Here is a 24,608-nt window from a genome sequence, read left to right as displayed (position 1 = left end):
GTGTTGGGTCTTTTTTTGCTGTGCACGGGTTTTCTTTTTAGTTGCGGTGAGTGGGGGCTACTCTTTGTTGTGGTTCGCGGGCTCATTGCCGTGGCTTCTCTTATTGTGGAGCACGGGCTCTAGGTGCATGGACTTCAGTAGTTGCAGCACATGGGCTCAGTAATTGTGGCTCACGGGCTCTAAAGCTCAGGCTCAATAGTTGTGGCGCATGGGCTTAGTTGCTCCACGGCATGTGGGATCTTCCTGGAGCAGGGCTCGAACCCGTGTCCCCTGCATTGGCAGGCGGATTCTCAACCACTGCGCCACCTAGGAAGCCCTAGAGGTAAAGTTTTATTGTAATTGTAGCATTTTAAAATTCTGCTTAATATATGTTACACATCAGACCAGTATTTATCATAGTCTCTGAAATTATTTCTTCTATTTCTTATTTCTGTTAATGGCATTACTTGCATCCCAGTTATGCCCCACCTACTCATTTCCAGTTTCATTTATTGTCCTGTCTTGGTCCTTGACAAAGGAAATAACCTCCTGACTCATATGTTTGCCTTTATTACATTCACTTCTCCACAAAGTCTCTCCTGTGGCCAGAGAAATCACCTAAATTGTAGTTCTTGGTTTTGTTACTTTAGCCGACTTTAGGGTCATGTATTTGGAATATTTTGGGGAAGAGCAGGTTGGAAAGAGATGTATTCCCAGCCCTCCCCCCTTTTAACATGTGAGGGGCTCCTAATACTTTTTGGCTCTGTGGGTGGGATACTGGTTTGAGAAGTCTCTGGAATGGATAATTTTGGGTGTGCTTCCATGTATTTTTTTGAAGAGCAGTTTCATCACTGCAACAGCAGCATCGTGAGAAACAAAATGTTACAATTATTCATGGACCCTTTGTAGTTGGGTCTCTCTTTTTCAGTTTTACCTGCTTGCTTTTTCCCTTTTTGTTAGCTGCCCCACCTAGCAGAATAGTTACAGGCTTTGCTCTGTGTCTCTTCAAGTAATTCCTGGTTTCTGCATCTTTTTATCCTATTCAGTTTCTTGTTCTTTAGTCATCTTTCTGTTCACAGCTTGGAGAGTACAATGTTTTTGGTCTTCATTTTCTACCCTTTAATCCAGTTTTCAGGTTGTATATTTTAAAAACCGTATTTAAAAGTTTTTTCCATACTTAAAAACAATTATTTTTTTTAGCAAGAGTAAGAGCTTAAAAAATCCTAGTTAGATTGTTTCCGTTGAAACTCACTTTGCAGATACGTTAAAAGAATTCTTCAGCTGAAAAATTGTCTTTTTTGTCTTTACGTATGTATACTAGTAAAAACAAGTTAGCTTTTCAGTGAACGTAAATACATAGTTGACTCTCAAACGACATGGGGGTTATGGACAGCTACCCTTGAAGTGGAAAATTTCGCACATAACTTATGGTCGACCCTCCATATCTGAGATTTCTCGATATCTGCAGTTCTGTATCCACGAATTCAACCAGTTGTGGAATAGTGTGGTAGTGTAGTATTTACTATTGATAAAAATCCACATGTAAGTCGGCCTGCACAGTTCTAACCTGTGTTGTTTAAGGGTCAACTGTATATTCTTTTAACAAGTGAGTTTTAAAAATATAGTATTGCACGTGGATTTTCTGTGGGTCAGAAATTTGGTAGCAGTTTAGGTGAGTGGTTCTGGGCCCTCCATGCCTTTCATAAAAATCTCAAGGCTTGACTGGGGCTGGAGGATCTCCTTCCAGGAAGGTGTACTCCTTGCGCTGGCAAGTTGATGCTGCTGGCTGTTGTCTGGAGGACTCAATTTCCTTACCATATGACGACCTCTAGGTGTTTGAGCTTCTTTATATGGTAGCTGCATCTCCCAGAGCAAGAGATCTGAGAAGAGAGGTAGGTAGAAGCATAGTACCTTTTATGACCTATTCTCAGAAGTCATTTCTGCCACGTTCTTTTCATTAAGAAGCAAATCATTAAGGCTAGCCCACAATCAAGGAGTGAGGAGTTAGGCTCCACCTTTTGTCAAAAGAATTTGTGGGCATAGTTAAAAGCTATAATAAGGGTAATTCTTTACAACCAGTAGCCGTCAGTATAATTAGCTAAAATCTTCACCCCAAATAGGAGATTGAATTGTTTTAAGAAGAAAGTATATTTTAAATTTGTGTCAACTTAGAAGATTTAAGTCTTTCTACATTTTGAGCTACTGTATGAGATGTGGAAGTAAGGTTTTCCACCCCTTTGCACCAATCTCCCCAATCTTTGTAATGAGGGAACTTTTTTATTATGGTAAAATAAGCATAAAATTTATCATTTTAGCCATTTTGAGTGTACAGTTTAGTGACCTTGAGTATATTCACATTGTGCAATTATCACCACCACCCATCTCCAGAACCTTTTTTATCTTCTCAAATTGAAACTCTGTGTACCTGTTAAACATTAACTCCCCATTTCCCCTTCTCCCCAGCCCCTGGCAATCACCATTTGGCTTTGTATGAGTTTGACTATTCTAGGTGCCTCATACCTATTGATATTGTTCTCTTCAGAACATTTCTTTGAGGAAATTAGTTATGTTAACTTCATAATAAAAGACTTCATTGTCGTAATTAAAAATTTGTGGCAAAAATACGCATAACATATTATGCATAAATATAACAATAGCATTTATTATTTCAACCGTTTTTAAGTTTACAGTTTTGTGGCGTTAGGTACATTCACATTGTTATGCAGCCATTACAGCCTCCCATCTCCGGAGCTCTTTTCATTTTGTAAAGGTGAAACTCTGTACCCATTAAACCATAACTCTTTAATCCTTGCTCCTCTCAACCCTTGGAAACCACTAGTTTGTCTCTATGAATTTGACTACTTTAGGTGCCTCGTATAAGTGGGATCATGCAGTATTTGTCCTTTTGTGACTGGCGCTTATTTCACTTAGCAGAACGTCTTCGAGGTTCATCCATGTCGTAGCCATGGGTCAATCAATCTTTTTTTTTAAGACACAATAATCCATTATATGTGTGTGTATCACATTTTGTTTATCCACTCAACCATTGATGGACACTTGGGTGGCTTCCACCTTTTGGCTATTGTAAATAATGCTGCTGTGAACGTCGGTGTACAGATCTCTGTTTGAATCTTTGCTTTTAATTGTTTTGGATAGATACCTAGAAATGGAATTGCTGGATCATATGGTAATTCTATTTTTAATTGTTTGAGTGATGTAGCTTCTATGGAAAACACCACATTGTTTTCCATAGTAGCTATACCATTTCTTATTCCTGCCAGCAGTGCACAGGGGTCCCAGTTTCTCCATATTTTTTCCCAGCATTTGTTGTTTTCTGTGTTTTGTGTTCTGATGGGCATAAAGTGGTATCATTATGCTTTTGATTTGAATTTCCCTAATGATTAGTGATTAGTAATGTCTGATGTGCTTACTGGCCATTTGTGTGTCTTTGGAGAAATACGTATTCAAGTCTTGCCCATTTTTAAGCCAGATTGTTTTTGTTGTTGAGTTATAGTTCTTTATTCTTGATATCAACATTTACCATAATGAGTGGATTTTAATAACTAATAATGTATTAATGCTTACCACGTTCTGGGCAGTGTTCTAAGGTTTTTAACTGTATTAACTAATTTAATCCTCATAGATACAGTGTGTGGGAAGGTTCTATTGTCCTCATTTTATAGGTGAGAAAATGAAGTCACAGAGGTTTTAAATTGCTTGCTGAGGTTACGCAGCCAGTAAATGGTATTTCTGAATTCGTACATTCTGTATCTAGAACCTAGACTCCCAACCATTATGGCTCATAGACTTTTAGGGTGACAGTATGAAGAAAGTCAAATACTATTCTGTTTCACGTTTCAGTAACTTAGAAGATATTTATTTTATTCTTAGCCAGCAACTAAATTTTGTTTTCCTTAATGTGATATAGTTGTGACTTGTGTATAAGAAAATGTTCACATGAGTTCTTTTTCAGGAATATTTTCCTTTAGGATCACTGCATAACTAATGTTTATATAGCATTTTAATTTAGAAAATGCTTTTCCCAATTATCATGTAGAATAAATGCTATTTCCATTCAGTGGTTTAAGGAACTCAATTTACCCAAGCTTCTCAGTAAGTGATGGAAGCATAATTTGAATTGTTTACCTACATTCTTCTGTTACAGTTAACTTCCTTAGTGTTCTTAGTAGTAGGTCATATTCTAAGAGCAGTGCTGTCCAACAGAATTTTGTATTTTTTTTTTTTTTTTTTGCTACGTTGGGTCCTCGTTGTGCACAGGCTTTCTCTAGTTGATTCTTAACCACTGCGCCACCAGGGAAGTCCGTCTAGTTGTATTTCATTATGGAGATTTGAAATGCGTCTAGTGTAGATGTGGATCTGAATTTTAAAAAATTTTTACTTTTTAAATTTAATTTATTTATTGGCTGCGTTGGGTCTTTGTTGTTGCGCAAGGGCTTTCTCTAGTTGCGGTGAGCAGGGGCTACTCTTCCGTTGTGGTGCATGGGCTTCTCATTGCGGTGGCTTTTCTTGTTGCTGAGCACAGGCTGTAGGCGCACAGTCTCAGTAGTTGTGGCTCACGGGCTCTAGAGTGCAGGCTTAGTAGTTGTGGCACATGGGCTTAGTTGCTCTGCAGCATGTGGGATCTTCCCAGACCAGGATTCGAACCTGTGTCTCCTGCATTCGCAGGCGGATTCTTAACCACTGTTCCACCAGCGAAGTCTGTGGATCTGAATCTTGAGATTTATTTAATTTTAAATTTAAATTATAGCATATGGCTACTAGATGCTTTATTGGAAAGCATAGCCCTAGAGCAGTGGTACAGAATCCAGTCAGATCCCTACCTAACCTTTTTTTAAATTATTTTAAATTAATTAATTATTTTATTTTTTTTATTGGCTGTGTTGGGTCTTCATTGCTACACACGGGCTTTCTCTAGTTGCAGCGAGTAGGGGCTACTCTTTTTTTTTAATAAATTTATTTTATTGTCTTGTGTTGGGTCTTTTTTGCTGTGTGTGGCCTTTCTTTTTTTAGTTGTGGTGAGTGGGGGCTACTCTTGTTGCAGTGCGCGGGCTCCTTGTTGCTGTGGCTTCTCTTGTTGCGGAGCTTGGGCTCTAGGCGCGTGGGCTTCAGTAGTTGCAGCACGTGGGCTCAATAGTTGTGGCTCAAGGGCTCTAAAGCGCAGGCTCAATAGTTGTGGCTCAAGGGCTCTAAAGCGCAGGCTCAATAGTTGTGGCTCACGGGCTTAGTTGCTCCACGGCATGTGGGATCTTCCTGGAGCAGGGCTCGAACCCGTGTCCCCTGCATTGGCAGGCAGATTCTCAACCACTGCGCCACCTAGGAAGCGCCGGGGCTACTCTTCATTGCAGTGCTCAGGCTTCTCATTGTGGTGGCTTCTCTTGTTGCGGAGCACAGGCTCTAGGCACGTGGGCTTTCAGTAGTTGTGGCTTGTGAGCTCAGTAGTTGTGGCTCATGGGCTCTAGAGTGCAGGCTCAATAGTTGTGGTGCACGGGCTTAGTTGCTCTGCGGCATGTGGTATCTTCCTGGGCCAGGGACCGAACCTGTGTCTCCTGCATTGGCAGGCAGATTCTTAACCACTGCGCCACTTAGGAAGTCTGATCCCTGACCTTTTTAACAAATATTTTTTAAAGTGCCCTATACTATCTTGAAGTAAAATATCCTATACATATAATAAGATCACAATGATATACAGCTATAATAAAAAATGAAGACAGTTATAGTAATATATTTCAGTATGTAATAGCACAAGTCTGATCAGACACCTGCCTTCCTGCTCCCCAATTTCCAAAACACCCTGTACAGGTTATTTGCCTTTCTTAAAAGAAGCAGGTGGTCTAGTATTCTTAAGTACTCTTGTCCTTTAAGGAAGAAAAGTACCTCAAGTTGGTTAATAAATGCAATGATTAGTTGGAGTACATTTCCTTTATTTTTATTGTATTTACTGCCAGGGTAGTTGAGTAGGCAGTTAGCCAACATTAAAGCTATCATATGGTATAGTGACATGAGGAGCATCTTTTTATGTGCTTTGGTGAAGTGTTTGGTCCATTGAAAAACATTAGCTTTTTTAAAAAAATTAATTTATTTTGTTTATTGGCTACATTGTGTCTTTGTTGCTGTGTGCGGGCTTTCTCTAGCTATGGTGAGCGGGGGATTACTCTTCTGTTGAGGTGCTTGGGCTTCTCATTGTGGTGGCTTCTCTTTATAGCGCATGGGCTCTAGGAGCGCAAGCTTCAGTAGTTGTGGCTCATGGGCTCTAGAGTGCAGACTCAGTAGTTGTGGTGCTTGGGCTTAGTTGTTCCACGGCATGGGGGATCTTCCTCGACCAGTGCTCAAACCCATGTCCCCTGCATTGGCAGGCAGATTCTTAACCACTGGGCCACCAGGGAAGTGGTTTTTGTTTTGTTTTGTTTTTAATGTAGATGATCTACCCCCCCCCAATTCAGTTTGTTGAAAAGACTTTGTTTCCCATTTAATCATGTCGCAATACCTCTTTTGAATATCAGTTGGTCTTATACATGTGGAACTATTTGTGGCCTCTTCCTTGATATGTATGTATGATGTCAGTTCCATGGAACAGTAATTGATACATACAAATGGTACCTTTTGACTTTTTCTTGCTGCTTCATTGTAAAACCTGATTGACATCTTTTCTTCCTTAAAATCTTTTATAGGAAATTTGGATTAAAAAAATTGTTTTTATGAGTATGTGAAATAAGACCTGTTACAAAATAATGCCATCTTGAATTCATAGTGCAATCTTATTTTGTTTTTTTTTCTTTTTTTAAAATAAATTTATTTACTGGCTGCATTGGGTCTTTGTTGCTGTTTGTGGGCTTTCTCTAGTTGTGGCGAGCACGGGCTACTCTTTGTTGTGGTGTGTGGGCTTCTCAGTGTGGTGGCTTCTCTTGTTGCGGTGCATGGCTCAAGGTGTGTGGACTTCAGTCATTGTGGCACATGGGCTCAGTAGTTGTGGCTTGTGGGCTCTAGAGCACAGGCTCAGTAGTTGTGGTGCATGGGCTTAGTGGCTTCACAGCATGTGGGATCTTCCTGGGGCAGGGATCTAACCTGTGTCCCCTGCATTGGCAGGCAGATTGTTAGCCACTGCACCACCAGGGAAGTCCCAGTGCAGTCTTCTTTTGAGTGACTTGAAATGTTAGATTTTATCTAATTTATACTTGAGCATACTTGGAAAACAAATGACAACATTTCTATGTTGAAACTGTAAAACATTGACTCAACAGTGGTTCTGGGGTTTTTATTTCTTGAGTACTAGTCTGTGCTAGGGATGTTCATTGCCTAGTAGATGTTTATGTCTACTATCTGCCTGTACTTTCATTGGTGCTGGGCATTTAGTAACAAGGCAAAAATGTAAGGTTCCTGAACTCACGTAGTTTGTCTGCTCTGAAGGTCTGTGGATACAGAGTAAGCAGAGTCCTTAAATTTGAGTCCTGATTTCATCCCATCTAGTAAATAATGGCAATTTGATGTTGGCCGGGCCAGACTTTAAAAGACTTACTTCCTGCTCTAGTAAAACTGGTTCTTTTCCTGCCTCACAAAGTTACAATTAGAATCAAGTGAAATAAGGAATGCTAAATGCTTTGAAATTGTAAAATGATATAAACAGTAGTGGTAGTATACTTATGGTTGGGTCAGATAGATAGTGGTGTTTGAGGATCACATGATCAACCAGGGGGGAGATTGTGGATAAGAGAATATAGGTAAATGTAAGTTAAAGGGACAGAAGTGAACAGAAAACAGGTATGTTTAGGTTGCATTTATGATCTGTTTAAAATTGTTGGACCATAATGCATTATACTCTTCTGAGGTAATTGTTTAACCTGTGATATGGTACCATAGTTTTATTTATTTATTTTTTTAAATTGATTGATTGGCTGCATTGGGTCTTTGTTGTTGCACACGGGCTTTCTCTAGTTGTGGCAGGCCGGGACTTTTCTTCATTGTGGTGCGTAGGGTCCTCATTGCGGTGGCTTCTCTTGTGGAGCACAGGCTCTAGGCGTGTGGGCTCAATGTTGTGGTGCACAGGCTTAGTTGCTCCGAGGCATGTAGGGTCTTCCTGGAGCAGGGATCAAACCCGAGTCCTCTGCATTGGCAGGCGGATTCTTAACCACTGCACCACCTAGGAAGTCCCAGGTACCCTAGTTTTAAATGGCATCTTTATGTAAAAGATCTCACATTTAAATCTCCAATTCAAACCTTTTCCCCATATTCTACTCTTGTAATTTAACTAACCTTGACTTCTCCATTTAGTTTACAAGGTTAACATATCCCAAACTGAACTTTTTTGAGTCTTTCCCAGCCACATAGTTTCTCCATTCTTCCCTAGCTCAATAAATGGATACAGTATTCACATCTGTTCAAGCTAAATAACCAGCGCTCACCTTTGATGCCTTCTTTTCCTCCCATCTAATCAATTAGCAAATCTATTTGCTCTCCCAAATATGTCCATTTCTGTTCCACTGTCACTGGGCTTATGCAAGCTGCCACCTTCTCTTACTTGAACTGCTGGCTGTAGCCTTGTAACTTTGTTATTGTGCCATTCCTACACCCCTGTTGCTCATTATTCGCAGAGAAGAATGTCTTTCCATTGGACCCTAAGAATAACATCCAGACTCTATAGCCTACAAGCATCTTTATTGTTTGTCCCCTCCCTTTCTCTGCAACCTTGTTTACTGTATTCCTAGACCATTGACCTTTGGCCTTCTGTCTCTTCCTTGAATACACAGGCATTTTCCTTCCTGTCTTTGGGCCTTTATGTTCTACCTCTTTTTTTCCTCATTAGCTCAGTTTTGGCTTGTATGTTACATTCTGAGTGACTTTTTCTAACCAGTCTATGTAAAGTGGTCAGCCCGCTTCCTGTATCCTTTGATTTCTCTTGTTACACTGTTTTATCCTATTTATTTCATTCAGATCAGTCTCTTAATTATCTTATTTACTCTCACCCATCTTTATTGGATAGATTTCTGAGGGCAGGTACCTTGTCTCATTTGTTCATTGTTATGTGCTGGGTGAAATTACTTGCAGAGCAGAAGAATTGTTAACATCTTAGATAATGTAACTTAACCTTATTACCCCCCAAATTGAGTATATGTGGTTGGTATTTTTATTATAGAACTGCTATTTAACTGCTTGGGAGCTAGGTAAAACTGTTAGGGGATTTACCGCTGAGTTTCTTTGATCATTTAGAAGCGGTTTTATCTGCCTAAACTTAAATTAAGTGAGCTTCTAGTCTGTTTGCTAGATTCAATGCTGGCTTTGGATTTGTTGTTACTTTTCTGAAGGGACTACCTGATAAAGACTTCTTTTTTATGACGTTGGCCTTTTAAAATATTGCCCCAGTTTTGAAGTGTTCAGTCAGAGGGATTGAAATCTAGTGAAATTGCCCTCTCAGGTTTAGAAAGATAAAACACACTTTAGATTTCAAGGAGCGACTTTGAAATATGTGGCTGGCCAATCTAGGCTCCTCATTTTTGGAAATCAGGAAGGCCATGGACAATGCATTTATATTAACTAATGTCTTATTTGAGGAAACATAATCTTTTTACATCGCCTCCTCAAAGATGCAAATACAGATTTATGTCTGTAGAGCTTTAGTTATTTTTGGTATTTTTACAAGTTTTCTCAGTTTGGTCTTGCTTTGGCTCTTACTTACAGATCCCTGCAAGGGGGCTTATTTACTAAAGCTCTAGCAGGATGCTAAACTTGAGGCTACTGCAGCAAGTATCATTAGGTGAGTAATGAAATCATTGCTGCATGCACACTGGCTAGGTTTAAAACTACTTGATAACCAAGATGTCTTAAGGACTTCCTGTGCAAGCTTAGTTGCCTCAGTGCTTTTTTTTTTTTTTTTTTTTTTTTTTTTAAAACTTAACTGATAGTTTCAGATTTTTCACACTATATAGTCTCTGGTCTCTCTTCATTTAAAATAAGTTCCTTTCATAGGCACATTGTGGAAATGGGGAAAAGTGAATAAAAATGTTTTTACCTTAGCCCTTTAAATGAGGGCCTTCCAAGGACTGAATTTGATGAGTGGACAAGTGTCTTATTTGGAGACAAAGTTGGCTAGATTAGTGGAAAGCAAGTTGTGACTGCTGTGGTAGTTCAAACTACTCGTTGTATTTTTTTTTTTTTTGCACCATGTAGGAGACTTTTTGTCTAGGAGATTGAGATCTGTTTATGTCTATATGGTTTGATATAAAGCTGTAGCTCAAGACAATGCCTGACAGTTAAGACTAAAACTTAAACTCAGAACTTAGAGACTGACTTATGTGCTTGTTAAACTTAAAGCTAGTATTTTATATAGCGCTTGGTCTCTACCTAGTGTATCTTGGGTTATTTACAGTATGTGTAGGGTGTGTATAGTGGTTAAGAATTTGAACTACCACTGACTAGTACTGTGACCCTGGGAACTTTAAAATGAGCTTCACTTGTATATGCAAACCTGTTTTTCTTGTTTTGTAGAAAAGATATCAACCTCCTGGGGATATAGCGAGGGCTAAATGGGATAATACTTGTAAAGCCCTAAAGCAAATTGCCTAGCAAATTTTGTGTGTGAGTGTGTGTGAGAGAGAGAGAGGATATATATACAGTATACATTTTTGTCTTCATAACCATTTGTCCTTAAATTAAGATGTCTGAATTTCCAAGTCTTTTAAGTTTTCTACACATTTTTACTTTTTACTCTTGTTTTAACCACACCGTGTGGCATTTGGGATCTTAGTTCCCTGAGACCGGGGATTGAACCTGTGCCCCAGGATTGAACCTGTGCCCCCTGCAGTGGAAGCACAGAGTCCTAACCACTGGACTGCCAGGGAATTCCCCAGATCTTTTCATTTCATGTAAAGGATCCTATATGTGTTAGCACGTTGTGAACTGGTTTATTCATAGGGTTAGGCTTACTTTATAAATTCATTTGCTAAAACTTGTTTGCTGCTTTAGGGATCCTGCTTTTCAGCCTAACTTGGCTTCAGAAGAAGATGGATTATGTCAAAGAGTTTGAGAATTCAAGAAGTGGTAAAGCTGATTCAGACTAAAGAGGATTTAAAATTGTTTTGAATACATGTACCTCATGCAAATTACAAATAGTATAAGGATTTTTATAGAAAAGTCACCCCTTTGTCTAGCAGTAGTTCTTGTCTGAAGAAACTGTTTTTTATGAGTTTTTCTACGGCGACCTTATGCACATTATATTTTTCTTTCTAATACAAGTAGTGACATGATGCCTACCTACCTTGTTCTATAACCTTTTTTACTTAAGGAACTATCTTGGAAGGTTATTCCATGTTAATACCACTAGACCAGCAGGGAATTCCTGAGAATGAAAATTTTATGTATAAGATCTTTTTCTGTGAACTTGTTATATTCTTTTCTCATTTTTCTATTGAGTTCTTTTTCTGTTGATTTGTAGGAACATTTTATGTATGAAGAAAAAAGCCTCTTTATATATGCTTTATGTGACAAGTATTCCCTCCCCTGCCTCCATGATGATGTTTTTCTTTGACCTTGGTTGTGAATTTTATCATATAGAATGCTTTTTGAATTCAAATATAAGTATACTTTTATTACTTATGTTTTTGTTTGTCATACTTGGAAAGACCTTCCTTCCCCTTTCTGAGATAATAAAAATTTCTCCTACTTTTTCTATGACAGCTTTGCTTTTTTCTTCTTTAAGTCTTTGATCCATTTGATGATTATTTTGAGTAAGCTTTGAGGTAGAGTTGTCCCAACTTACATGGGCTTTTTATTCTTTCACTGATGTTTCTTTTTGTTCACATATTCATGTTATGGTGTCTTAAAATCACTGTAGCTTTTTTGGGGGGTGGTGGGGGCTGCGTTGGGTCTTTGTTGCTGTGCATGGGTTTTCTCTAGTTGTAGTGAGCAGGGGCTACTCGTTCTGGTGCGTGGGCTTCTCATTGCGGTGGCTTGTTGCAGAGCACAGGCTCTAGGTGTGCAGGCTTAAGTAGTTGTGGCACCTGGGCTCGGTAGTTGTGGCGCACGGGGTGTAGGGCACATGATTTCAGTAGTTGTGGTGCGTGGGCTCTGTAGTTGTGGCTCTAGAGTGCAGGTTCAATAGTTGTGGTGCATGGGCTTAGTTGCTTCATGGCATGTGGGATCTTCCTGGCCCAGAGCTCGAACCCATGTCTCCTGCATTGGCAGATGGCTTCTTAACCACTGCTCCACCAGGGAAGCCACAACATAATGTTTTGACTTAACATACATTGTGAAATGATTGCCACAGTAAGTTTAGTTACCATCCATTATTCATGCTGTACATTACATCTTTAGCTTACTTATCTTGTAATTAGACGTCTGTACCTTTTGACCATCCTTCTCCATTGGCCTCCTCAGTCCACCTGTCCATCTCTGTAACCACAAATCTGGTCTCTTTCTGTGAGTTTGGTGGGGTTTTTTTTCCCTAAAGATTCCACATATAAATTCATACAGTATTTGTCTTTGACTTATTTCACTTAGCATAATGCCTTTAAGCTCTACCGTGTTGCAAAGGCAGGAGTTCCTTATTTTTTTTAGTGTATAGCACAGCTTCTTTATCAGTTCATCCATGGATGGAAGAGTTTTTAAAGAAGGTGATAGTTGCTTGAATTAAATTTTGAATGCTTGATATTTAAAGTAGAATTTAAATTTTAAACCAATCTTAATGTATATTTACCTTACAGTACTGCAGAAGTTCATACTGATATTTCCAATTTGAGTACCACAGGGTTTTTATTGTCTCCTGTCTTACGTGTGTTTCCTTTCTTCAATGCCTAGAATCTTGGTTCTCAAGGACACTTTTGACTGTGTTTTTTGTTTTTTTTGTTTTTTTAAGAACTTTTATTGAGATACAGTTAACAGACAATAAACAGCATATATTTAGAGTGTACAATTTGGTGTCCCAATCTCCCAATTCATTCCCCCCCAACCCTCCCCGCTTTCCCCACTTGGTGTCCATGTGTTTGTTCTCTACATCTGTGTCTCTATTTCTGCCTTGCATTTCCTCTTTCATAGTTGTTAGCATTTGCCTTATGTATTGAGGTGCTCCTATGTTGGGTGCATATATATTTATAATTGTTATCTCCTCTTCTTGGATGGATCCCTTGATCTTTATGTAATGTCCTTTCTTGTCTCTTGTAACATTTTTTATTTTAAAGTCTATTTTATCTGATATGAGTATTGCTACTCCAGCTTTCTTTTGATTTCCATTTGCATGGAATCTCTTTTTCCATCCTCTCACTCTGTTTGTGTGTGTCCCTAGGTCTGAAGTGGGTCTCTTGTAGACAGCATATATATGGGTCTTGTTTTTGTATCCATTCAGCCAGTGTGTGTCTTCTGGTTGGTGCATTTAGTCCATTTACATTCAAGGTAATTATCGATATGTATGTTCCTAGTACCATTGTCTTAATTGTTTTGTTGTTGTTTTTGTAGGTCCTTTTCTTCTCTTCTGTTTCCTGCTTAGAGAAGTTCCTTTAGCATTTGTTGTAGGGCTGGTTTGGTGGTGCTGAATTCTCTTAGCTGTTGCTTGTCTGGAAAGCTTTTGATTTCTCCATCAAATCTGAATGAGATCCTTGCTGGGTAGAGTATTCTTGGTTGTAGGTTCTTCCCTTTCATCACTTGAAATATATCATGCCACTCTCTTCTGGCTTGCAGAGTTTCTGCTGAGAAATCAGCTGTTACCCTTATGGGAGTTCCTTTGTATGTTATTTGTTGTTTTTCCCTTGTTGCTTTTAATAACATCTCTCTGTCTTTAATTTTTGTCACTTTGACTACTATATGTCTTGGCGTGTTTCTCCTTGGGTTTATCCTGCCTGGGACTCTCTGCACTTCCTGGACTTGGGTAGCTATTTCCTTTCCCATGTGAGGGAAGTTTTCAACTATAATCTCTTCCAATATTTTCTTGGGTCCTTTCTCCCTCTCGTCTCCTTCTTGGACCCCTATAATGCGAATGTTGGTGCATTTAACATTGTCCCAGAGGTCTCTTAGGCTGTCTTCAGTTCTTTTCATTCTTTTTTCTTTCTTCTTTTCTGCATGGGTGATGATCACCATTCTGTCTTCCAGGTCACTTATTTACCCTTCTGCCTCAGTTAATCTGCTATTGGTTCCTTCTAGCGTATTTTTCATTTCTGTTATTGTGTTACATATCTCTGTTTGTTTGTTCTTTAATTCTTCTAGGTCTTTGGTAAACTTTTTGATCATTGCACCCAGTCTTTTTTCAAAGTCCTGGATCATCTTCACCATCATTATTCTGAAATCTTTTTCTGGAAGGGTGCCTATCTCCTCTTCATTTAGTTGTTTTTCTGGGGTTTTATCCTGTCCCTTCATCTGGTCCAAAGTCTTTTGCCTTTTCATTTTCTCTATCTTTCTGTGGCTGTGGTTTTCAGTTCCACAAGATGAAATACTGCTGATACTGCTTGATACTGCTGTCTGCCCTCTTGTGGAGGAAGCTATCTAGGAGCCTCCTGTGTGCTTCCTGATGGGAGGGACTGATGGTGGGTAGGGCAGGGTGGGTGGAGCTCAGTAAAGCTTTAATCCGATTTGGTGGGTGAAGCTCAGTAAAACTTTAATCTGCTTGTCTGCTAATGGGTGGGGCTGTGTTCACACCTTGTTGGTTGTTTGGCCTGAGGCCACCTAGTGCTGGAGCCCACAGGGTCTTTGGTGGGGCTGATGGCGGACTCTGGGAGGGCTCACACCAATAAGCACTTCCCAGAACCCCTGCTGCCAGTGCCCCTGCCTCCTCGGTGAGCCACAGCTTGCACCCCCACCTCTGCAGGCAACCCTCCTACACCAGCAGGTAGGTCTGGTTCAATCTCCTATGGGGTCACTGCTCCTTCCCCCTGGGTCCTGGTGAGCACATTTTTTTGTGTGCCCTCCAAGAGTGGAGTCTCTGTTTCCACAAGTCCTGTGGAGGTGCTGCAATCAAATCCCCGTGGCTTTCAGAGTCTGATTCTCTGGGGAGTCCTCCTCCTGTTGCTGGACTCCCAAATTGGGAAGCCTGACGTGGGGCTCAGAACCCTCACTTTAGTGGGTGGACTTCTGCAGTATAACTGTTTTCCAGTTTGTGAGTCACCCACGCGGCATTTATGGGATTTGATTTTAACTCAGTTGCGCCCCTCCTACCATCTCATTGTGGCTTCTCCTTTGTCTCTGGATGTGAGGTGTCTTTTTTGGTGGGTTCCAGTGTCTGTCTGTCAATGATTGTTCAGTAGTTAGTTGTAATTCTGGTCTGTGTGTGTGTGTGTTTTTTTTTTTTTGGAATGGAATGCTTTCATTGTAATTTGTTTAGAGTGTTTCTACTGGGGACATTTTTAGTAAATTGTGTTTTTCTAAAAATTGTCCATTTTTATATTTTCAACTTTATTTACAGAGAGTTGTTTAGATGATTTCTTACGATTTTAAATGTTGTCGTTTTTGATTTCATGTATTTGTGCTACTAGCTTCTATTGATCTGCCCTTCCACCCTGGAACAGTTTCAGGATTTAATTATAGTTCTTCAGCTTTTCCAATATGTTAACTGTTGGTTTTATGAATTTGCTTCTTTTCACTTATTTTGTTTTAAAATTACATGTGAAAGAGTCTTTTTGTTCTTTTGATTTTGTTGTTTTTAGTTTAATTGAATTGTGGTCAGAGAAGGCTGTTTGTAGGTATGTTTGAAATTTACTAAAGATTTTTTGGTGGCCTAAGATGGGTGCTTGAAAAGAAGATATACTTTTTGCATTTGGAGGTTTAGCATTTGATATATAAAATCTGTTAACACCTAAATGAGTATAGTTTAAATCTTTATTCTTACTGATTTTTTATCCAGTGGATTTGTATTGGAATGAGCAAGATGTGTTCAAGTCTTCTTTATTTTTCTATCACCTGTATTTTCTGCTTTATGAAAGGGTATCACTGTTATTGCATGCATAAATAGAATTATCTTGTTAATTGTACATTCCAGTTGTAAAGTGTCTTTGTCTCCTTTAATGCTTTTTAGTTTGAATGCTACTCTTAACAGTACAATTACTGATCATTTTTTTCTGTGCTGTCTAATCTGCTGTTAATCCTGTCCAGTGTTTTTCATTTCAGATGTTACATTTTTTATCTCTAGAAGTATCTTTTATATCTTGTATTTTTCCTTTATGTTTCTATTTTCTCTTCCCTTAAACATATTTATAATAGTTGGTTTAATGTCCTTGTCTGCTAATTCCATCATAACCATCATTTCTGGATATCTTGCTACAAACTGATTTTTCTCCTTGTTGGTAGTATTTTCCTGCAGTTCTCCCCCCCCCCCTTTTTTTTGCATGAGTGATAATTTTTTATTGGATGCTGAAAATTATGAGTTTTATTTTGTTGAGTGCTAGATTTTCTTGTTGGACTTTGCTTTGAGAAACAGTTAAATTGGAATTAGTTGAACCCTTTCAAGAAAAAATCCAGGAGAAAATTTACAAGTAAAACATTCAATTTAGTGAAAATCCTGTAATGTTAAAATTGAATTGGCAGGGACTTCCCTGGTGGTGCGGTGGCGCTCTCAATGCAGGGGGCCTGGGTTTAATCCGTGGTCGGGGAACTAGATCCGCATGCAAAAAGATCCTGCATGCTGCAACTAAAAAGATCCTGCCTGCTGCTACTAAAAAGATCCTGCCTGCTGCAACAAAGGCCCACTGCAGCTGAATGAGTAAATGAATATATATTAAAAATAAAATGAAATAGACATTTCTGGCAAAAAAACTAAAAAAAATTGAATTGGCATGCAGACTTTCTTTTTTAGAGATATGTATTTTTTTTTGCTGTGGACCATTTTTAAAATCTTTATTGAGTTTGTTACAGTATTGTTTCTTTTTTTGATATTTATATATTTATTTATTGGCTGTGTTGAGTCTGTTGTGTTGAGTCTGTTGTGGCGAGTGGGGGCTACTCTTTGTTGTGATGCGTGGGTTTCTCATTGCGGTGGTGGCTTCTCTTGTTGCGGGGCATGGGCTCTAGGCGTGCAGGCTTCAGTAGTTGCAGCATGCAGGCTCAGTAGTTGCAGCACACGGGCTTAGTTGCTCCTCAGCATGTGGGATCTTCCCAGCCCAGGGCTCAAACCTGTGTCCCCTGCATTGACAGGTGGATTCTTAACCGCTGTGCCACCGGGGAAGTCTATTGCTTCTGTTTTATGTTTTGGTTTTTTGGCCGTGAGGCATGTGGCATCTTAGCTCCCCGACCAGGACTTGAACCCTCATTGGAAGGCTAAGTCTTAACCACTGGACCATCAGGGAAGTCCCTGGCATGCAGGCTTTTACTTCTGGGCTGTGATGGAATTACAAGCAACCAGATAACCAGATTTACCCACTTATCTGAGAAATCTAAAAAGTCAGCAAAATGTATGAAACAGGCTTTTAAACATTGGATGACAGGAGGTGGTTAGTGTTATAAATGCCCGAGGTCATTGCTTGAAGAAAGTTAATAGGTTATAGCATAGGGAGGGTGAATTCAAATGTAGTCTGGTGGTCTTACTAAAAGTTGAGGAGACACCTGAAAATTTGGAAAGATCAAAGTAGGTAGAATTTGTCAGGCAAAGTATTGTAATAGGAAACTTTTTCATGGAGAGGGAACTCAGAAGGGTCCACTGAAGGCTTTGATTTAGGCCTTTTTGGAAGTGACTGAAGCCAGGGAATAGAACCACCAGAAAGGAGTAGGTGAAACAATTCCAAAGATTTACATAGGGCCAGGAAAAGTTTATGTTCACATCAGCCCCAGTGGAGCACAGGCAATAAATGGTATGTAGGCAAAGTAGTCAAAAGGATTAGCTCCAATTAGTGGGGCAAAATTAACTCTAGACCACAAGCTTTTCTGGACCCCACCCTCCCAACAGATTTTTGCAGGTTCAGTAGGTGAGTAGTTCCAGTATTTTAATTTGTATTTCTCTTGGTATGAGAATAGCTGGGCATCTTTTCCTGTTTAATAGTTTAATTTTTTAATGAACTGTCCATGTATTTAGCTGACTAGAAAATGTTGGTTACTCGTCTTTTTCTTTTTTTTCCTTTTTTTTTTTTTTGCTGCACTGTGTGGCATGCAGATCTTAGTTCTTTGACCAGGGATCAGACCTGCACCCCCTGCAGTGGAAGTACGGAGTCTTAACCACTGGACTGCTAGGGAAGTCTCACTGGTCTTTTTCTTTCCTCCTGGTTGTTAGGAACTGCTTATCTGAGAATGTATTTATCTGCCTCACACTTGATATTTTGGGTATAGCTTTCATGATTCAAAATACTTTTTCTCTCAGCACTTTGATTGCTATTTTGTTGTCTTATAGCATGAGATGTTTAAGAAGTTTGATGCAGTCTGATTTTTTCCTAATTTGTGGGAGTGTTCTTTTCTCTCTAGAAGCTGCTGTTTATCTTTGGGATTCTGAAAATTCCATTTTGCCAGTTATTTCTTGAATTATTTGTTTCGTTTGTGTTCATGTTTTTTTGTTTTAATATTTATCTATTTATTTAGGTTGCGCTGGGTCTTGGTCGTGGCAGATGGGCTCCTTAGTTGTGGTAGGCAAGCTCCTTAGTTGTGGCATGAATGTGGGATCCAGTTCCCTGACCAGGGGTCAAACCCAGGTCTCCTGCATTGGGAGCGTGGAGTCTTAACCATGGCACAACCAGGGAACACTTCTTGGTGTTCATGGTTTTTGGTGGTCTCTTTCCTATTGCCACTTTTCTTAAAATGTTTGATTACTACTTCACGGCTAAGAATGAGGTGATAAGAAGCTGTTTGGGACTTGTGTGTATGTGAGCAGTGCTTATTGAATGGCTCTTATGTTGAAGAACTCTGAAAAACCAAGTATCTTTCTGGTATCAAAGCCCATGTTAGCTCTTTATTTGGAGAAATCCCGACTTTTGTTTTGTTTTGTTTTTGACTGATGCTCTATGTGCATTCATACACCAAGTGACAAGCAGTTCTCCAGCTCTTTGTGGACACGCTTAACTGGGTGTTCTGCAACTGAATTCAGTTAGGGTTTTCTGACAGTAATTACCTGGAGTTAGTTTAGACCCTGCAGGTGAAGGGTTCAGTCCCATAGGACTGCCCTTCTGCTCGCATTTCAGATACCAATCTCAAGTAGTAGATTCCCAGGTTACCCACACTTCGGTCTGATTTGGCTACCAATTGGAGAGTCCCATGACTGACACCCCCCTCTCCCCCCATTCTTAGGTTCCATGTTTTGCTGTAATTGTTTACAGAACTCAAGGAAACACTACTGTTACTGGTTTATTGTAAAGGATACTCTAGAGGACACAACTGAACAGCCAAATGAAGAGGTACATAGGGTGAGGTCTGGAAGGGTCCCTGTGAAGTTTGGGGTGTACCACAACCTGGAAGCTCTCCATACCCCTTTTTTTAGGGTTTTTCCTGAGGTTCTAGTACCTAGGCATGACTGATCAAATCACTGGCCTTTAGTGATTTGCTGCAAGTTACCAAATAGTTCTTGGGAACTTTGTTCATGGTTTTCTGTTCAAAAAAAGTTTTCTTTTGAATGTTTTATTAATTGTAACACATATGCACTAATGTGCATTGATTTTAAGTATACAGCATGATAAATTCTCACAAAATGAACACACCATGTTAACACCATTTACTAGCATCCCCAGATCTTCTTTGTGTCCGCTTCATTTCCTAACTTTGAAATGTTTTCCATCTTTGGTTTCTCAGCCTCCTTAGCTCTCTGCATTCAGTCCTCTACTATTGCCCACCTGTAGATTCTGTTTCTGCAGTTTCCCTCTCTCTGCCCTTTTTTCCCCCACTCCATATCCATTGTTACTATACTGTTATTTTTTTTTCTTTAATTGAAATATGCTTGGTTTACATACTTTTTGTTTATGTATTTTATATATGGTGGTGTGCATCTATTAATCCCGTACTCCCAATTTATCCCTCTCTACCTGCCTTTGGTAACCATAAGTTTGTTTTCTATATGAGTCTGTTTCTGTTTTGTAATAAGTTCATTTGTATTGTTTTTTTAGATTCTGCATATAAGTGATATTATATAATATTTGTCTTTCTCCTACTTATATCACTTAGTATGATAATCTCTAGGTCCATCTGTGTTGCTGCAAATGGCATTATTTTATTCTTTCTTAAGGCTGAATAATATTCCTGTGTGTGTGTGTGTGTGTATACACATCTCCTTTATCCTTTCATCTGTTAATGGACATTTAGGTTGCTTCCATGTCTTGGCTGGTGTAAATAGTGCTTCTATGAACATTGGGGTGCATGTACCTTTTCAGATTAGAGTTTTCTTGTTTTCTGGTTATATGCCAATATGGATCATATGGTAACTCTATTTTTAGTTTTTAAAGGAACCTCCATACTGTTTTCCACAATGGCTGCACCAGTTTACATTCCCAGTAACAGTGTAAGAGGGTTCCTTTTTCTCCATACCCTCTCCAGCATTTATTATTTGTAGATACTCTGATGATGGCTCTTCTGACCGGGAGAGGTGGTACCTCATTGTAGTTTTGCATTTCTCTGATAATTAATGATGTTGAGCATCTTTTCATGTGCCTGTTGGCTATGTCTTCTTTGGAAAAATAACTATTTAGGTCTTCTGCCCATTTTTTGTTTGGGTCTTTTTTTGTGTGGGGGGGATTTTTTTGTTTTTGTTTTTTGTTTTGTTATTGAGTTGTATGAGCTGTTTGTATATTTTGAAAATTAAGCTCTTGTTGGTCACATTGCAAATGTTTTCTCCCAGTCCGTACGATGACTTCATGGTTTCCTTTGCTGTGCGGAAGCTTGTAAGTTTGATTAGGTTCCATTTGTTTACTTTTGCTTTTATTTCTATTGCCTTGGGAGACTGACCCAAGAAAACATTGGTCCAATTTATGTCAGAATGTTTTGCCTATGTTCTCTTCTAGGAGTTTTATGGTGTCATGTCTTACATTTAAGTCTGTAAGCCATTTTAAGTTTATTTTTGTGTATGGTGTGACGGGAGTGTTGCAACTTTATTGATTTGCCTGTATTACCCCCTTATTCTTGCTCTCTTTACTTCCGTTCTTTATTAGAGAGCTTTGAGTTTGGCTTTTATATTGTAGTTTTTAGAAAGTTGAGGGAAGCTCTGTTCCGTTGAAATTAAACTCATGAATCGTCCTTTAAAAAAAATCTAAGTAACAAAACTTTTGAAAACTTCTATTATGAATGGATGGTAATTGGAACCGAAGTTCTAGATTTTAATACATTTTCCTATCCAGGTGATTTACTAAATCCTCCCTGCCCCTTTATTTTACAACAAGCTACCAGATTTATCTTCTGAAAGCACATTTCCAGACATGTACTTGCAACTTTAAAACTTCCCTTGCCTACTGAATTTAGTTCAGATTTCTTATTTCTGTGTGCTGTTCAAGGCACGCTACTTACTGTCCCCAGAGTATTTTCTCTGTACGGTTTTAGATATACCTGGCATATTAAGTGGTGTTTGGCTGACCTGTTCATTACTGGCTTGATGTGTGGAGAGTATAGGGACTAGATTCATTAGTTCAGGTATATTTGTAGAGGAATGGTTTAATACAATTTAGAAAGGAAGCCCCCAGTAGTTTTAAGAGACCTGTTCAGAAATATTTCATGCTTACTCTAAGTTCTTCAAAGTGACTGATTGCTTCACATTTTATATTTTTTAGAATTATGTTACTGGCCGAGGTGTGGGGGTAGGCAGGGAGAAACAGTGATAAGTTCCACTTCCTTTCTGTATCAGTGCTGGAGAGAGTAATTTTGTTTTCTGCTTAATTGAAACAAAACATTAAGCATTATGGTTTTGTGTCTTGGGCTAAATAAGTTTGAACATATTAAATGACAAAGGCTATCTTTGAATCTTCAGGAATGGTAATTTAGAAGCTTCTTGGTAATTATTGATTCTAGTATATAATATCCTAGTTTCTTAGAAAAATCAAATTCTACATTATATGAGACGTTGTCAGTTGTATCCAAGATTTTTTTCTTTTTTTTTAAACCGTAGTCATATATACTTAGGTCCTTTTTTGTTCATGTTGATATTCCAGTTGAACTAAGTCATCTCTGGGATTTTATATTGTTATAGCAGTGTTTGCTCAGACACATGGTTTAAGAAACCCATAGGGTAAACCAATCACTTCTTGCTGCAAAGTTATATATAAAAGATATATTATAGTACAATGCAGAAATTTCATAAGTTTGTAAAATAAAATAGGACTTGAGGACTTTATTTTGGTTACTTTCTGAAATTACATTTTGGGGGACAGGAGGATGGGTTTGTTAACTAAGTAATTTCTGTGGGAAAGTTTGAGAAATATACTGGTAGTGAACAAAGAGCATGGCTCTTTGAGGCAGAAGGATCTGAGTTCATATCATTACTTGCTCTGTAGATTAGCGGTAAATTATTTCTCTCTTGATTCTGTCCCCCTTTCAGAGAATATCTAAGCTGATTGCAGCGTATATATTTTTTAAGCCTGTCTGTTTACTTTATTTGATCCCTGATAATGTTCGCACTTTTCTCATGGTTACTTAAGATAAATAATTTGCTTATACCTCAATTTTTCTGATAAAGGATTTGAGGCAGCAACCTTGTTTTCCAGTTGTTAGCTGTTATTAGAAGGAAGATTGCCATCTTGAACCTTGTATCTTCAGTGTTTAGTATTTGTTTTTGCTTACATTGGCTGTTTAGTAAGTGAGTCGATTTGAATTAAATTCTGTCCCATTTAGTCCATATTGTTTGCAGTGTAATTCTAAAGTAAAATTTACCTTTACCAATCTTTAAAAAAAAAAAATCTCATTCAGGGATGGCTTAAACTGTTTAGTTTTGTGAGGGAAAGAGAAGCTCAATGAGAAAAAATTTGTTTATAGAGTAAGGCTTATTTTTTTTTTTGTAAAGGTGTACTTTATTTGAAAATTAAGTCAGCTCGTTATAAGTTTTGGAGAACTTCAGTTATATTTTGTGTATTAAACCTTTAGTAGTCTAAAAACTTGAGAATTGAAAGCATGCTGTTTCCAGTAATTTTTTTTCTCTTTATAAAATTTTTTTTGTAGGGGTGAAAGTAGCAATTTTCTTATGTAGCAAATTTAACAAATAATAACATTCCTCTTCTGTTTTTATAAATTTATTTATTTATTGGCTGAGTTGGGTCTTTGTTGCTGCAAGTGGGCTTCTCTAGTTGTGGTGAGTGGGGGCTGCTCTTCATTGTTGTGTGCGGGCTTCTCATTGCAGTGGCTTCTCTTGTTGTGGAGCATGGGCTCTAGGCACTCAGGATTCAGTAGTTGAGGCATGTGGGCTCAATAGTTGTGGTACACAGGCTTAGTTACTCTACGGCATGTGGGATCTTCCCGGACCAGAACTTGAACCTGTGTCCCCTGCATTGGCAGGCGGATTCTTAACCACTGTGCCACCAGGGAAGTCCCTCCTCATCTGTTGGTTTTTTTTTTTTTATGATTTTTTTTTTCCATGTCAGTAAAGCATATAAAGGTTCTGAACAACTTAATAAGAGGTAAGCTGAGGGGAATAGGGGTCTAACAAAATTCCAGCTTAAAGCAAACATTAATAATATGAAACTTTTTAAAGGATGGAAATTTCTAATACTCTAGATTTCCTGTGAAGTTTGCTGATTGTAGTCTAAATTATAATTCTGAGTTTGATAACTAATAGAAGATATTGGACACTTTGTTTCATGACTGAAACTGCACAAAGTAGTGAAGGAATAGATTATTTTGCTACCTTTAGAGGCCACAATCCTTAGGCAAGGATTTTTTTCTTCTTGTTAAATATTTATTGCCGTATTTACCATCTTTTCTTGATTATCATTACTTTAAGTGCTTGTTTAAGAACAGAATTCTAGGCCTTAAGACCTGTTAAATCAGACTCTGTAGGGGAAGGGCCTCTTTTTATTAGGGAAGTCTGGAAATCACCTAGCGCTTAGTTACTAAGTACTAATAAAACTTCATTAATGGTATTGCAATAGCAAAGCAAACAAAACTGGAATAAAATGTCAAAGTATACTAAAACATGACTCATAAAAATATAGAATAAACATGTCACAGCCTCATCATTTTTAAAAAATGATTTTTCTTGACTTTCATAACTTGATTCTTGAAGATGATGGGCCAGTTGTTTTAGTAGTTACAGTGTCTCTCAAGTTAGCTTTTCTCCTGTTTAGATAGGCTGTGCTTCTTTATCTTTGGATAGGATATTATAAAAGTGAAGTGGTGCTCTGTTTTGCTCACTGGCATGGAATTTCAGTTTGTTCTCTTACTAATGATATTCACTTTGATCTGTTGATTGTTTTCCAGGCTGTTTGCCAGGCCATTTCACTGCAAAACTGTAATAACTTTTCTTTTCCTTTCTTTTTTTTTTTCCTTTTTTTTCCTTCTTCTTCCTTTTTTTTTTTTTTTTGAGATTCTTAGAAATTGTATAAATAACCACTTTCTCCTAAAATTTTTCAGTGTATATATTTATCTGTCTGGATTCATAGTGTTTTATTCAAGGGGTTATAATACAGCACTTTTTATTTTTATTGAGGTGAAAGTCATATCACATGAAATTAACCATTTTAAAATGTATAATTCAGTGATAGTACATTCACAATGATGTGAAACCACCACCTTTACTGGGTTCCAGAACATTGTCATCACCC

The 24,608-nt window shown here is 38.4% G+C and overlaps 1 protein-coding gene across 9 annotated transcripts in view; it reads left to right on the top strand.

Moving 5' to 3' along the window:
- The window catches only part of GPBP1 (GC-rich promoter binding protein 1), a 76,719-nt gene that overhangs the window by 5,328 nt on the left and 46,783 nt on the right, over positions 1-24,608 (top strand). The window contains exon 3 of one of the 9 annotated variants that reach the window (XM_057743225.1): positions 19,171-19,277. The exons of the other annotated variants lie outside the window; for them this stretch is intronic. The gene's annotated coding sequence lies outside the window, so the exon portion shown is untranslated. The remainder of the gene's footprint in view (positions 1-19,170; positions 19,278-24,608) is intronic. 9 annotated transcript variants of the gene reach the window in all.

This window comes from Hippopotamus amphibius, chromosome 1 (genome assembly GCF_030028045.1).
Source record: "Hippopotamus amphibius kiboko isolate mHipAmp2 chromosome 1, mHipAmp2.hap2, whole genome shotgun sequence".
In the NCBI taxonomy this organism is placed as follows: domain Eukaryota; kingdom Metazoa; phylum Chordata; class Mammalia; order Artiodactyla; family Hippopotamidae; genus Hippopotamus; species Hippopotamus amphibius.
The sequence above is the reverse complement of the archived record's forward strand: the minus strand, read 5'-3'. Positions and strand labels throughout refer to the sequence as shown.